The sequence below is a fragment of the Lithobates pipiens genome, unplaced genomic scaffold (genome assembly GCF_037356315.1).
Source record: "Lithobates pipiens isolate NorthernLeopardFrog02 unplaced genomic scaffold, aLitPip1_a1.2 Scaffold_8, whole genome shotgun sequence".
NCBI lineage: Eukaryota > Metazoa > Chordata > Amphibia > Anura > Ranidae > Lithobates > Lithobates pipiens.
Genome location: NW_027507903.1, coordinates 92,547,513 through 92,563,999, shown reverse-complemented (window position 1 = coordinate 92,563,999; position 16,487 = coordinate 92,547,513). Strand labels below are relative to the sequence as shown.

Here is a 16,487-nt window from a genome sequence, read left to right as displayed (position 1 = left end):
AGATACAGTGTTGCATGACTGAGTAATTGTCATTCAAATTGTGAGAGCACCGAAAGCTGAAAATTGGTCTGGTTAGGAAGGGTGTTTAAGTGCCCAGTGGTCAAGTGGTTAAGGCAAAAAAGCTGTCCAAACCTACCTGGCTTTATGTGAAAAAGTAATTGCCCCCTAAACCTAATAGCTGGTTGTGCCACCCAAGTGCACTTGAACTTGAGGTCATGAACTGATGGCCGGACATTCTACTTTAGGATTTTCTGGTAGAGCTCAGAATTCATGGTTCCATCAATTATGGTAAGTCGTCCAGGTCCTGAAGCTGCAAAGCAGCCCCAGACCATCACGCTACCACCACCATGTCTGACTGTTGGTATGATGTTCTTGTTATAAAAATGCTGTATTCGTTTTATGCAAGATGTAACGGGGCGCACACCTTCCAAAAAGTTTAATATTTGTCTCATCAGTCCACAGAATATTTGCCTAAAAGTCTTGGGGATAATCAATATGTTTTTTGGTAAATGTGAGATGAGCCTTTTACGAAACATATTTATTTATTTACGAAAGGCAAATCCACTTTGCACTGCAAGTGCACTTGGAAGTGCAGTCGCTGTAAATCTGAGGGGTAGATCTGAAATGAGGGGAAGCTCTGTTGATTTTATCATCCAATCACGTGCAAGCTAAAATGCTGTTTTTTATTTTCCTTGCATGTCCCCCTCGGATCTACAGTGACTTCACTTCCAAGTTGTGTTCTTTTTGGTTAGCAGTGGATTTTGCCTTGGAACTCTCCCATGGATACCATTTTTGCCCAGTCTCTTTCTTATTGTTGAATCATGAACACTGATCTTACCTGAGGCAATTGAGGCCTGCAGTTCTTTAGATGTTGTTCTTGGTTATTTTATGACCTCGTGGATGAGTCATCGTCACGCTCTTGGAGTAATTTTTGTAGGCTGGTCACTCCTGGGAAGGTTCACCACTGTTCTAAGTTATCTGCATTTGTGGATAATGGCTCTCCCCGTGGTTCACTGGAGTTCCAAAGCCTTAGAAATGACTTTGAAACCCTTCCTAGACTGATACATGTACATTACTTTGTTTCTAATCTGTTCCTTAATTTTTTTACATTGTGGCATGGTGTGTGGCTTTTTGTGATCTGTTAGCGTGCTTCACTTTGTCAGACAGCTTTTATTTATGTGATTTCGTGATTCAACAGGTCTGGCAGTAATCGGGCCTGGGTGTGGCAAGTAAAATTTAACGCAGCTTTCCAAAAAATTGTGGTTAATCACAGTTCAGCTTTTTTTATATGAACAATGGGTTACCGTATATACTCGAGTATAGGTCGATCCGAATATAAGCCGAGGCCCCTAATTTACCACAAAAAAAATGGGAAAACTTATTGACTCGTGTATAAGCCGAGGGTGAAACATGCCTGTCCATCCCTGTGTGTCCGTCCATCCCTGTGTGTCCAGCCCTGTGTGTCCAGCCCTGTGTGTGCAGCCCTGTGTGTCCAGCCTACCTGTGTCCCGAGCCTGTGTCCCGAGCCTGTGTGCTTCTGCACATACGGCGGCCATGACAGGATCGCCCCACCTCTTCTCGTCTGACAGACGGCGGCCATTCCACTGTTCAAAAGCCGCGCCTCCGTCTGTGATAGGCGGAACACTCAATTTCCCAGCAGTCTGTGTTCCGCCTATCACGGACATCTTCTCATCCTCGTCCGTAGTATGAGGATGAGCGGATGTCCGTGATAGGCGGACCACTGACTGCTGGGAAATTGAGTGTTCCGCCTATCACAGACAGGGAGGCGCGGCTTTTGAATAGTTGAATGGCCGCTGTCTGTCTGCTCGACACGCTGATCGGGTAGACAGACGGCGGTGACTCGAGTATAAGCCGAGGGGGGCACTTTCAGCCTCAAAAAAGAGGCTGAAAATCTCGGCTTATACTCGAGTATATACGGTAATTTGGCGCACTTTGGGCGTGGCTATACAAAGAAAAATATGGCAAGGGGATCAGTATATAGGGCAAGTATCCAAGTCCATGACATATGGGGAGTTATTTACTAAAGGCAGATCCACTTTGCACTACAAGTGCACTTGAAAGTACAGCCACTGTAGATCCGAGGGGGACATGCAAGGAAAACAGAAAACAGCATTTTAGCTTGCACATGATTGGATGATAAAATCAGCAGAGCTTCCACTCATTTCTGATCTACTGCTCAGATTTACAGTGACTGCACTTCCAAATGCACTTGCAGTGCCCTTGTAGTGCAAATTTGCCTTTCGTAAATAACCCCCATAGTCCATGTAAGTCCTTGTAAGATTGTAAGGAATGCTTATCCCAAGAAGGCTGCCAGCTTACAGATAGAAGAAACTCTGGAACATAAAAACAGGGATACTCCACCAGTGTAACCAGACAAAGGACAGATACACGGACATTCCAGCTAGCGACACCAGCAGTACCCGGGGCGGCATGGATGACACTGATAACTATGCTGTTCAAAATTGCTTCAGTATTCCCATTTTGGTTTTAATCCATTAAATGTCTTAACTGCTACACTTAGAAGGTACTGCTTTGCCCCTGTTTTATTAACAGCTTTTTCCCTTAATAAATGAAATAATAATTTAATAACCGCATCTTGGATTTACTTGGGTTATTTTTGTGTAATATTAAAATTAGTTTGATGATCTGAATCATTTAAGTGTGAGAAAAATGCAAAAATAAATAAAAATCAGGAAGGGGGCAAATACTTTTTCACAGCACTGTATATACTAGAATTTTTTTTTTATACTAATAGCGGTGATCAGCGACTTATAGTGGGACTGTGATAGTGCAGTGAGCAATCTGACACTAACTGACACTGGTTGGGAGGTAGACAAACTAACTGACACTGACATCACTAGTGACACTAATAAAGTGATCAGTGATAATATTATACACTATCACTGTAGTAATGACACTGGCTTGGAAGGGGTTAACATATTGGGGCACTCAAGGGGTTAAGTGCATGACTAACAAGTGTTAATTTATGTAATGCGTGCTGCTTTTTACAAAAAATCTGTTTGTTTCTTCTCCCTGTGTCCAATCACAGCGGGAGGCGGGGGGTGCGTGCGCCTTGAACCCAGAAGAAGGAAGCGATGTACAGGTACGTCGCCATGTCTGTACAAGTCCATAGTAATATGCTGCGTACACACGATCTAAGTATCCGGCGGATAACCCGCCGGACTTTGCAGCGGATGTCCGCCGGACTTTCCGAACGAGCGCACCTAACCCACACACGACTGGACTTTTGAAATTAACGGACTTGCCCACACACGGAGTAAAGTCCGTTCATTTTGAACGTGGCTCCAGGTAGACAGAACTAGCGAAGGAAGTGAATGTCACCACCTCCATCGGCGAGATTGACACCTCGCTAGCCCTGTCACCTGGTATGGATTTAAAGGGGAAGCCCTATGCTGAAAAAACGGCGTGGGGGTCCCCACAAAGTCCATAGCAGACCCTTATCTGAGCATGCAGCCCGGCCGGTCAGGAAAGGGGTGGGGAAAAATGAGCGCAAAGCACCTTGTCCCCATGTTGATGAGGACAAGGGCCTCTTCCCAACAACCTTAACTGTTGGTTGTCGGGGTCTGCAGGCGGGGGGGATTATCAGAATCCAGGAGCCCCCTTTAATAAGGAGGCCCCCAGATCCTGGCCCCCCACCCTATGTGAATAAGTATGGGGTACATGGTACCCCTAACCATTCACCTGGGGAAAAAAGTATACATAAAAAAAACACAACACAGGTTTTTAAAATACTTTATTAGACAGCTCTGAGGGTCTTCTCTTCTTCTGTCTTCAGGGGTCTTCTCACCGGACTCCTCCTCTACCTTCTGCTCTTTTGCTAGCTCTTTTACTAGCGGAGGAGACTGGCTTTATCCTTCGTCGCCGCTGCCGACTTCGCGTTGTGCGGCGACTTATATAGGGATAAGGGGCAGGTCACTGGGTGATGTCACATGGTGACCCCGCCCCTTATGATGTCAGATCGTGTGTACGCGGCGTTAGTGGTTGAAGCAGTAATTGTAAACACGTGACTTTTTCAAAGGGTTTCAAAAAGTCACATGACGGTGACGCAACGCGTGATGGAAAGGAGACCTGACAACGCACGAGTGATTCTAGCAGCGCAGCGGCTGCAGGCTCATGCAGTGATCTGACCATTCGTATTGCGCTGTCATTCTTCTGGATATGTGAGTCGCTCTTTATGCTGATTTAGCGATGTTTGTGTTTACAATATTGCGCAATGTTACCCTTTTTCTTTTTTTAAATGGAACTACCGGATTGGAGGAAATAAGATCTATCTCTTCCTTGGAGCTTATTTCAATTGAAGGGAGATAAGTGTGGTGATCTTCCCTGCGATATCTTCACTGATCTGAAGTTGTTTTTATACCTAGGACGAGTCAACCCTTTCCTCCTTTGTGTGATCCTCCCTGGATAAGTATATTTTTATATTTACTCGCATAATACTTTCTACTAATGTGAACTTCTTTCCATGTGAATAATTATTATAATTTTTACTAAAATTATTGAAGATATATTTTTATATTTGATTACTCAGTAGACACACTTGGCGTGTTGCTCTGCACTATTTATCTGCACTATTTATATAGTTTATTCATTTTAATATTTTCTCTTTTTTAATACCTGGTGTGTATATGATGTTTATCACGATTTAATTTATTCACTTATTGTCTGTTACATCTTGGGATATCATTATTTATTTATTTACGCTGGTGCTAGGGTGTGGATTGATTCACAATCAATTTATTTATTTATATAATTATAAAATTACACACTATATATATTTTTTTTTTTTTTCCCGCAGGCATAATAGGAGTAGGATTACTTTGAGGAGGTTTTGTTCCTTCACACAGGTGACTGCCAGGATCAACCAGGTATTCCGATGGAAGAAGTACGTGAAAATGATAAAGACTATGATTTTTCAAACTACATATGAACACACACATAAAAAAATAAATATTTAGCTTTAACTGACAATTGCGTGGTCGTGCGATGCTGTACCCAAATAAAATTGATGTCCTTTTTTCCCCGCAAATAGAGCTTTCTTTTAGTGGTACTTGATCACCTCTGCGATTTTGAAAAAAAAAACTGTATTTTTTACTTTCTGCTATAAAACATTCCCAATAAAAATGTTTCTAAAAATCTAATTTCTTCATCAATTTAGGCCAATATGTATTCTGCTACATATTTTTGGTCAAAAAAATCCCAATAAGCGTATATTGATTGGTTTGCGCAAAAGTTATAGCGCCTATAAACTATGGGATATATTTAGGGACTTTTTATCAGGACTGTGAGCAGCTATTTTTAGCGGGACTGCAACATTGTGGCAGACAAATTGGACACAAAGTGACACTTTTTGCGGACAAGTGACACCAATACAGTGATCAGTGCTAAAAAAAAATGCACTGATTACTGTATAAATTACGCTGGCAGGGAAAGGGTTAACACCAGGGGCACTCAACATGTTAAATGTGTTCCCTGGGAGGTGCTTTCTTACTGTGTGGGGAACAGATACACTGGAGGAAAAGAGATATCATCATTCAGCTTAGCTGAGTCACAAGATCTCTCTTTTGCTTCCTGACAGAGCAGCGGTTTGCCTTGTTTACATCGGCACACCACTGCTCTGTCTCTTCACAGAATGATCAACGTGCTGCGGCAGCCATCGTGGCCGCTGGACCCGCTGATTGAATCCTACTGTGACAAAATCACGTACAGGTACCGGGTCGTCCTGCCACATTATATATATGGTGGGTGGTTCGGAAGCGTTTATTGGAGGCTTCACCTCCCTCTTATTCTCTCACAGACTGGAGGTGCATGACACAGCATGTGACTGGCAACAATACGCCCACACCATGTTCTTTCCACTAAAAAATAAAGATTTGATTTCAAATATATATTTGTATGACAATTTAAAAGAGATTATTGATATTAATTATTTATTTCCCTTATTTTCTTTTACTTCCAAAGGCTTTTTTTAATTTTTTTTTATTAACATGTGACCAGCAGCAGAGGACTAGAAGCTCCTCCCTGCTTATGGATCTCTGCAGACAGGATGGGAAAGATCTGGATCATGTGGCAGATGTATATCGATTAGGAAAAAGCTACTAATGCCACGTACACACGACTGTTTTTTCCGTCAGAATAAACTGACATTTTTTCCGATGGAGTTCCGCTGAAACAGTCTTGCCTACACACGATCACACCAAAGTCCGACCGTCTAGATGCGGTGACGTACAACACGTACAACTGAACTAGAAAAGGGAAAAAGAAAGTTCAGTAGCCAATAGCTGCCCATGCGTCGTTTTTGGTTCGTCGAAACAGAATACAGACAAACGGTTGTTTTATTTCTAGGTCCGTCAGAATTTTTTGAAGTCCGATGAGGCCCAAACAGGATCGGGAAATCCAACGAAAAGATTCCGTCTGATTTTTTCTGCCGGAAAAGTCTGACCGTGTGTACACATTAGCATTAGATTTCCTTTTATTAAAATAATTACAGTGCCATCATCCACAGATAGAAATAGAAGGGACCTGGTAAATTAAACAGTGTGTGTTTATTATCACTTTAAAGGACAGCTCCATCGTCATTTTTTTTTATTTTTGATGAGCATCAATGGGATGAAAAACAGCTTCATTCTTATATTGCTGTGAAATTGTGCCCTCCACAAGTGAGACCTTCCAACCCTGCACTGCCTGGGACTGGTCTCACAATGACAGCTTTGTCAACTGCATTAGGCTTATCTTATCTGCTCTTTACTTAGTACTGTATGTATCTACCAGCTGAAACAAGATCATCATGTTAGATTCTGATCTCACCTGCGGCCGCCCAACATAGCATGGTACAATATATTTTTTTGTTAGTAAAATAATATGAAGAATAAATGCCATATTTCCCCAGAAATATAACAAGCTGTTGGATGTTTCATCCCATTGATGGTCATCAAAAAGTAAAAAAAAAAAAGATTTTTGATGGAGTTGGCCAAGTGACACTAATGTCACTGATGTCCCTTATATTTCTGTATATGGATGATGGCACTGTAATTATTTTAATAAAAAGAAAATCCAAGTATCTTTCTCCTAATCGATATACATCTGTCACATGGCCCAACTCTTTCCCAGCAGAGAAACATAAGCAGAAGAAGCTCCTAGTCACCTGCTGCCGGTCATCAAAATAAAAAAACAGCCTTTGGGATACAGAGTAACAATATACAGTATCATTAACATTAATAACCGGTTTGAAATTGTCATATAAATATATATTTGAAATCAAATCTTTATTATTTTTTGGCAATAACATGGTGTGGGCATATTTCTGCCAGTCACAGGCTGTGCCACGCCCCTCCAGCCTGTGTCTTAGAATAAGAGGGAGGTGAAGGCTCCATTAATCTACATGTAATAATCTGCCCCATTGTATTTAGCTGGTTAGTGGGCACGAAGGAGGAGGGAGGGAGTGGGCTGTCATTTACCACTGTGTATATGCCAACATGTGTGACTCTATAGTCACATGGGCTGCTCAGGTATGATAGAGAGGAAAAGCTCACTGAAAACTGTGTAGAGTTGCAATCGTTTTTTTTAAATTATCGATGCTCCCTGCTGAAACCACTGTCTGTGGAAGAAAATTCCACATCCTTACCACTCTTACAGCAAAGAACACTCTACGCAGTTTAAGGTTAACCCGCTTCTCTTCTAATTTTAGTGAATGGCTGCGTGTCTTTTTAAATTCCATTTTGCGGAAGAGTTTTAACCCAATTGCAGGGTCACCACTACGGTATTTGTACATTGAAATCATATCCCCTCTTAAGTGTCTCTTCTCCAGAGAGAACAAACTCAGTGCTTGCAGTCTTTCCCCATAGATGAGATCCTCCAGTCCCTTTATTAGTTTTGTTGCCTGTCTCTGTACTCGCTCCATTTCCAGCATATACTGCCTGATGACTGGTGCCCAGAACTGGACGGCATATTCCAGGTGCTGCTGGACCAGAGTCTTGTAGAGTGGGAGAATTATCGTTTGTATTAATCACTTTTTTAATGCATGCCAATATTCTATTGGCTTTAAATGAATAAATAAAGTCGCGCTATGGAAAAATCAGATCTCCAATGTGATAGAAATATGTGAAATAAAATTAGAAAAATGAAGAGAGAAAAGGAAATATACTGGGTTAGAGCTGCCTGTGCCTGAAACCCTCACTTCCTTATTGGGGAGGAGAGGGAAATGAAAAGTGTAAAATAAAAAGGTTATGGCGCTAAACCCTATCAGTGACGTGATGAGTTAACTTATCATCAAAACCTGGTGTTTATTTTTTATATAAAAAGAAAAAAACTGTTGGTGATAACGTGCAGAGATTTCCTAAAACAGTTTTATCCAAAGAAAATTGTGTGTGATTAATGTGGAGTCAACATTCATGTTCCATTATAATTAAAACCAAAATGGGTATTAAATTATCATATGCGTATCAACCTACTATGGATAGGTACTAAAAACATGTAAACATTCATTTAAGTGTGCAAAATGGTGGAAATATTGTTAGTATTCAACAATGTGCTAGTTCAGAACAGATTGTGCAAACATGTGCAAAAAATGTGCAAAAAAGCAACTAAGGGTCCTTTCACACGGGGCGGATCAGTTCTGATCCGCCCCGTGGATGTCCGTTTGCTCAGCGGGGATCACTCCGCCGATCCCCGCTGAGCAGGGAGATGACAGGTCTGTCTCCGCACACTGCGCAGGGACGGACCTGTCACAGCGCCGCTCTCCCCTATGGGAGATCGGATGACGACGGACCGCAGTGCCCGTCGTCATCCGATCCGATCCGCAGACGGATGGAAAAATAGCTTTTTCCTCCGTCACACTTTTTCGGATCGGAGCGGGTCGGATGTCAGCGGACATGTCACCGCTGACATCCGACGCTCCATAGACCTCTATGGAGCACCCGTTCAGGTCCGCCTGAAAAACTGACAGGCGGGCCTGAACGGGACGTTAGTGTGAAAGGGGCCTTAAGGTCAGAACAACCAGGGGTCAGAAATAATTCAACCAAAAAATCGCATGAAGACGCAAAATGTGCAAATAAACAACAACTAAGGATCAGAACAACCAGGGGTCTGATATATTTTCAACCAATAATCGCATGAAGACGCATCTATGTCCAATGTAAGTCCAAAGTTAATATTTGGCTTAGTGATACTGCCTCTTCAGATTATTGTTGTAATTGGTACATAAAGTCAATAGGGAATATTTGATTCACTCGTGCAAATAGTGCGGGTTTTCAATTAGAGAACTTCATCCCCGGTGCGCCACTCAGTGCTATAGTATGTGAATGCTCTCACCAGAGTTAGTGCCCCTGTGGGGCTGGATGGACCTTCACAATGTAAGCCACTGTGTCGCTCTCTGGCTGCTGCTGGTGCACTGGGTGAAGCTTCGTTATTCCGTCCGTATGGTATCCAACGTTAATTATATAAGGAAAGACATATCCATAGTGTAATACGTTCTTAACCAAATCGTTCGTTTATTAATATTAAGATCTACTCACATTTTACATTAAAAGCATATGCGTATGGAAAAAACTCAGCCGTTCGTCTCAAACGAGTGCACACAACGTGGCCACGCCCTACGCGTTTCGTCACTACGACGTCCTCTGGAGCGGCCATATTGGTGCACCTTACTGCTTAAATAGGGTGCAGTGCTCCACTACGCCTGCGCTGAACTGACAGCGCCATTTTGGGTGTGGGATGCCCTTACTCTGCTAGGGATAAACACAGTTACTCCCCCTGTAGCGCCCTTGGGGAAGACAGATAGAATTAGCCTTGGAGCACTGCAGCCTACCCATAAACCATACCCAATTTAGATGACATTCCTTAGTATTTTCCCATTAAACCGAAAGTTTATAATTACTTTTATCTGGGGAATATTGGATAAGTAAACAAAAAATATGGAATAAAAATGACAAAAAATACAATAAATAAATATATGTATAAAAATACACATATAAAATTCACATATATAAAAAATTCATACATATATAAAAATTCATACATAAAAAAATTCATACATAAAAAAGGGGGTACACATTAATACTGAAGAAAAACGCATGAAAATTCATAAAATTATGTGACATCATTTAAGAGGTTTTTTTATATATTTAAAAAAGGTTTTTTTTATGCATGCTAATATATAAATATAGAAGAGGAAATTATTCCAGAGGAAAAGTTTTTTCAGATCGCAATGGGTACATTCCCACAAATAGCTGCCACCATTCCAGGTGGCTAGGGAACATACCCAAGGGCCAGCTTCTACGGTTATACAGGAACTGTAGCAAAATTGACGACTTTGACAAGCAGGCGGAAATCGTCATCGAAAGGTTTAGGAAGAAAGGGTATAAAGAAGAAAATCTCCGTAAATTAAAAAATGAAGTAAAACATATGGATAGGAAAAAATTTATTGAAGGCAAGAAAGTAAAACCAAAACAAAACCTCCATAACATCGCGTTCCTTACAGGGTATAACAGGCAACACAAAGATGTGGAGCGTATCATCAAAAAACACTGGCCGATCTTACAAGCAGACAGCTCACTTCAGGCCATGTTGCCGAACAAACCACGGTTCATCTACAGGAGGGCTCCAACACTCCGAAACAAATTAGTAAAAAATGTGGTGGACCCACCAAAACAAATAAGAATCTCTGAAACCCTAAAAGGATTCTATAAGTGCGGAAACTGCCTCCCTTGCAGAAATAGTAAAAAGACCGAAAAAAAGAAAACTACTTTTAAATCCACCTCTAATGGAAAAGAATATAAAATCAAAGAATTGATCACTTGCAATAGCTCCCACGTCACTTACGTCATTGAATGTCCTTGCCACAAGCAATATGTGGGAAGGTCCACCAGGGAGTTAAGAGTCAGGACAAGGGAACATATTGCAAATATCAAAAAAGGCTTCCAGAAACACAGTGTTTCCAAACACTTTAGGGATTTCCACAACCGGGACCCTGGACAAATGATTTTCTACGGAATAGACAAAATAAGAGGCCACTGGAGAGGGGAAGACAAAACGATCAAAATATCCAGGAACGAAACAAAATGGATTTTTAATTTAGATACCCTCCAGCCAAGGGGAATGAACATAGACTTAGACCTCAATTGCTTCTTAACTAACTTTTAATAGCTAACTGCTTGCCTCAGCATTGGATAATGCTGGACGAATAATCCGTAGTCAAAGTCGAATGTTATCCATACACACACATGATGTTGCAGGATTCCAACAAGACCTAGCCACATATATAAGTAGCCTATCTGCCCCAACACAAGACAATTCATGAACTTCATGGCCTACACCTTTGGGTTCAGGTCGAATGTTATTCATTCAAAATACATTAGATGTGTCGGAATTACAACAAGACTTGACTACCAGACACTTTAGGTATATGAGCGTCCCTTTATACACTTCACATTTACATTTAATTCTCAGTAGGTTAGAACATATTCTTTAATTTAAATTTTTAATTTTTATTTTTACAGTACGACCAAACAAAAAATAGTTTTACCCCCAATGGGGAAGTAATAATAATCTAAACAATCTAAAGGTCCCCCTGTTGGAACCAAACACACAGTCACAAACATCACAATCACCTATAGGACGATTCTAAATAGACCTTCCCAGTACCTCCACATATACATTTAAATCTTTTTAGAATTTTAATTTCTCCCGAAAAACCTTCCTCTTGAAAAAACTTTTCCTCTGGAATAATTTCCTCTTCTATATTTATATATTAGCATGCATAAAAAACCCTTTTTTTAAATATATAAAAAAACCTCTTAAATGATGTCACATAATTTTATGAATTTTCATGCGTTTTTCTTCAGTATTAATGTGTACCCCCTTTTTTATGTATGAATTTTTTTATGTATGAATTTTTATATATGTATGAATTTTTTATATATGTGAATTTTATATGTGTATTTTTATACATATATTTATTTATTGTATTTTTTGTCATTTTTATTCCATATTTTTTGTTTACTTATCCAATATTCCCCAGATAAAAGTAATTATAAACTTTCGGTTTAATGGGAAAATACTAAGGAATGTCATCTAAATTGGGTATGGTTTATGGGTAGGCTGCAGTGCTCCAAGGCTAATTCTATCTGTCTTCCCCAAGGGCGCTACAGGGGGAGTAACTGTGTTTATCCCTAGCAGAGTAAGGGCATCCCACACCCAAAATGGCGCTGTCAGTTCAGCGCAGGCGTAGTGGAGCACTGCACCCTATTTAAGCAGTAAGGTGCACCAATATGGCCGCTCCAGAGGACGTCGTAGTGACGAAACGCGTAGGGCGTGGCCACGTTGTGTGCACTCGTTTGAGACGAACGGCTGAGTTTTTTCCATACGCATATGCTTTTAATGTAAAATGTGAGTAGATCTTAATATTAATAAACGAACGATTTGGTTAAGAACGTATTAAACTATGGATATGTCTTTCCTTATATAATTAACGTTGGATACCATACGGACGGAATAACGAAGCTTCACCCAGTGCACCAGCAGCAGCCAGAGAGCGACACAGTGGCTTACATTGTGAAGGTCCATCCAGCCCCACAGGGGCACTAACTCTGGTGAGAGCATTCACATACTATAGCACTGAGTGGCGCACCGGGGATGAAGTTCTCTAATTGAAAACCCGCACTATTTGCACGAGTGAATCAAATATTCCCTATTGACTTTATGTACCAATTACAACAATAATCTGAAGAGGCAGTATCACTAAGCCAAATATTAACTTTGGACTTACATTGGACATAGATGCGTCTTCATGCGATTATTGGTTGAAAATATATCAGACCCCTGGTTGTTCTGATCCTTAGTTGTTGTTTATTTGCACATTTTGCGTCTTCATGCGATTTTTTGGTTGAATTATTTCTGACCCCTGGTTGTTCTGACCTTTAGTTGCTTTTTTGCACATTTTTTGCACATGTTTGCATAATCTGTTCTGAACTAGCACATTGTTGAATACTAACAATATTTCCACCATTTTGCACACTTAAATGAATGTTTACATGTTTTTAGTACCTATCCATAGTAGGTTGATACGCATATGATAATTTAATACCCATTTTGGTTTTAATTATAATGGAACATGAATGTTGACTCCACATTAATCACACACAATTTTCTTTGGATAAAACTGTTTTAGCAAATCTCTGCACGTTATCACCAACAGTTTTTTTCTTTTTATATAAAAAATAAACACCAGGTTTTGATGATAAGTTAACTCATCACATCACTGATAGGGTTTAGCGCCATAACCTTTTTATTTTACACATTCTATTGGCTTTGCTTGCAGCAGCCTGGCATTGCATGCCATTGCTGAGCCCGTCATCTACTAAGACCCCCAAGTCCTTTTCCATCCTAGATTTCCCAAGAGGTTCTCCCCCTAGCAAGTAGATTGCATTCATGTTTTTGCCACCCATATGAATTATTTTAAATTTTTCTACATTGAACCTCATTTGCCATGTAGTTGCCCACTCCATTACTTTGTTCAGATCTTCCTGCAAGGTTTCCACATCCTGTGCCCATTCTTCATGAATCCATGCTGATTAGTGGTAGATCATAGTGGTAGGTCTAAATGATGTTTATTCCCCTCTCCCCAGCTGCACATATTTATCATTCTATTACCCCCCTGCTGGAGCAAGGAAAGAAAGTGCTACGTATGTTCCAAGTTGCTTTAATTAGGCGGTTTAGCCACGGTGCCCCATTGAGTTCAATGACCAGGAGCAGTGAAGGGGTGGTATACACACCGCTCCTTCACCGCTCCAAAGATGATGTTAGCAGGACTTTTTTTACCGTTCTGCTAGCGCACGGCTCCAGTGTGAAAGCCCTCGGGGCTTTCACACTGGAGAGACAGCAGTGGCTGTTTCAGGTCGGTTTGTAGGCGCTATTTTTAGCACAATAGCGCCTGCAAAACGACCCAGTGTGAAAGGGGTCTTAGAGCTTGCACAGTGTCTCCCTACATCCCCATGTGACATTGCCAATTATCTAGCATCATTGCTGTCACATGAAGTGAATGATATGCTTCCCATACACTGAACTATTAGGTATTTTGATTTCTCTGAGCAACTAAAAAGAGCAGTAAGGGGACCAATGGGCATACCTCCCAACCTCCCAACTTTTTTAGGATGGGAAAAGGGGACACCTATTATCAAAAGTATCTAGGCATAGGACACACCCCCTGCCATGCCCCCTTTAAGGAGAAGTATATAAATAAAAAAAGATTAGTTAAATCCACAAGTGCTTTTTTTTTTTAAGTCTATTCCTTTATACCTGCTTTTGAAATTTACAAATGCAGAAATTGGATGAAAAATTGAGCATGGGAAACACTTTTTGAAAGATAAAAAGTGCATTTTATGTACAACTATATAGATCAGACCAAAATGAGGGACAACTGAGGAGAAATAGAGGGACTTTGTTCAATATCAGGGTCAGTCCCTCCAAATCAGGGACAGCTGGGAGCTATGCCAGTGAGTGTGTGCTCCTGGAAAGGAGAGCATTAAAGCACATTAGTAAAACTAAAACTCCTGCACTCGCACTGCAAGGGTTAAATGCTCTTTTCTTTCTAGAGGACAGTAAAATCTTAAGCAGACAGCGTTCCTCCAGTGGTGGACTGTTCCTTGGTGACCTATGGAGCCTGCATGATGCCAGAAGAATATAGATCGCTAGTGTGTGGGGTAGAAGAGGCAGCAGGGACTGGTCTAGCAGCACAGAGGAGCCTGCAAGAGCAGAGGATCAGGTAAGTAAAAAAAGTAAAAAAAATCTGAATCCCGAAGACCTAAACAAGCAGTTAACCCTTGCAGTGTGGGCGCTGTTTTTCTGGTGTTTACCTTTAAAATTATTGTAAAAGGTTTTTATCTTCTTTTAAAATAACAAACGTATGATAATTACGTGCTCTGTGCTATGGTTTTGCACAGAGCAGCCCCGATCCTCCTCTTCTAGGGTCCCCCCGCTGGTGCTCCTGCCTCCTCTTGCCTCCTCCTGCCATCCGAGTGCCACCATAGCCAGCCGCTTGTAGGTGGGATGCAGCGTGTACAGCAGCAGTAACTCACACAGACAAGTGCAAAAGAAAATTTGTATTGAAGTAAAGCAGCGACAGTTCACAATATCCCGGAGAAACCCTGCCCAACCAGGTACACTCACAAATTCCAACTATGTGAAGATGAAAGGTATCAGCTGGGTTGATAGCACCTGTTAACAACTTCACGCCTGCGATATACCCGAAAGACGGCTACAGCGCGGGCTTAGATTGCCGGGAGGGCGTCCATGTACGCCCCCCCCCCCCTGTGCGCGCGCTACACGTGCCCCCGAGTCCTGTCCTTGGGATTCAGCTGATCACAGATCACACCATTTACCACGTGATCAGCTTTCAGCCAATGACAGTTGATCGCATGATGTTAACAGAAGTCGGTAATCTTTGTTTTTCCCCTCACGCTGATAACGGAGGAGAAAAAAAATAAGCTGATTACCGGCTTGTGTAAACGGGACATCAGCCGCACTCAGTGGCAGTCACTGCTGCTAAGCAGGGCACACCAGTGCCACCTACCAGTGCCCATCAGTGCCACCTACCATTGCCCATCAGTACTGCTAACCAGTGCCCACCCGTGCCATCTATCAGTGCCCATCAGTTCTGTCAATCAGTGGCCATCAGTGCCTCATCATCAATGCCACCTTTCAGAGCTGCCTATCAGTGCCACTTATCAGTGCCTACCAGTGCAGCCTATCAGTGCCACCTATCAGTGCCGCCTATCAGTGCCCATCAGTGCCACCTCTCAGTTCCGCCTCATCAGTGCCAACCAGGGCAGCCTCATCAGTGCCCATCAGTGCCACCTATCGGTGCCCATCAGTGCAGCCTCATCAGCACACATCAATGAAGGAGAAAAATTACCTGTTTGCAAAATTTTATAAAAGACTATGAAAACTGTTAGTTTTTTTCAAAATTTTCATTTTTTTTTTGTTTAGCAAAAAATAAAACCCCCAGTGGTGATTAAATACCACCAAAAGAAAGCTCTATTTGCGTGAAAAAAAATGATAAAAATGTCATATGGGTACAGTGCAGCATGACCGCACAAATGTCATTCGAAAAGTGACAGTGCTGAAAGCTGAAAATTGGCCTGGGAATGAAGGGGGTATATGTGCCCAGTAAGCAAGTGTTTAAGAGAGTGGAATATGACCTGGCCATCCAGTGACCCAAACGAGATTATGTTCAAAGGAATTGCGACCCTACACATTCCCTCCTCCCCAGGAACCTTTCTCTATCCCTAGTACTGTCCCTAACAGGTGGGGGACCTGTCTCTACTCTACCAACTCACCAAAAGCTTGCCAAGCCTGGGAGCCCGGACCTTAAGTAGCCTCCGCCTGACCAAAGATTTCTGCAGAAGTCATATGGGGCATCAGCAAACCATAGAGCAGGGGTGTTCAAACTTTTT

General features: G+C 41.6%; 1 protein-coding gene across 6 annotated transcripts in view; it reads right to left on the bottom strand.

Annotated features, from left to right (window-relative positions):
- Nucleotides 1-16,487, bottom strand: part of TJP1 (tight junction protein 1) — a 738,699-nt gene that overhangs the window by 568,087 nt on the left and 154,125 nt on the right. The window lies entirely within an intron of this gene.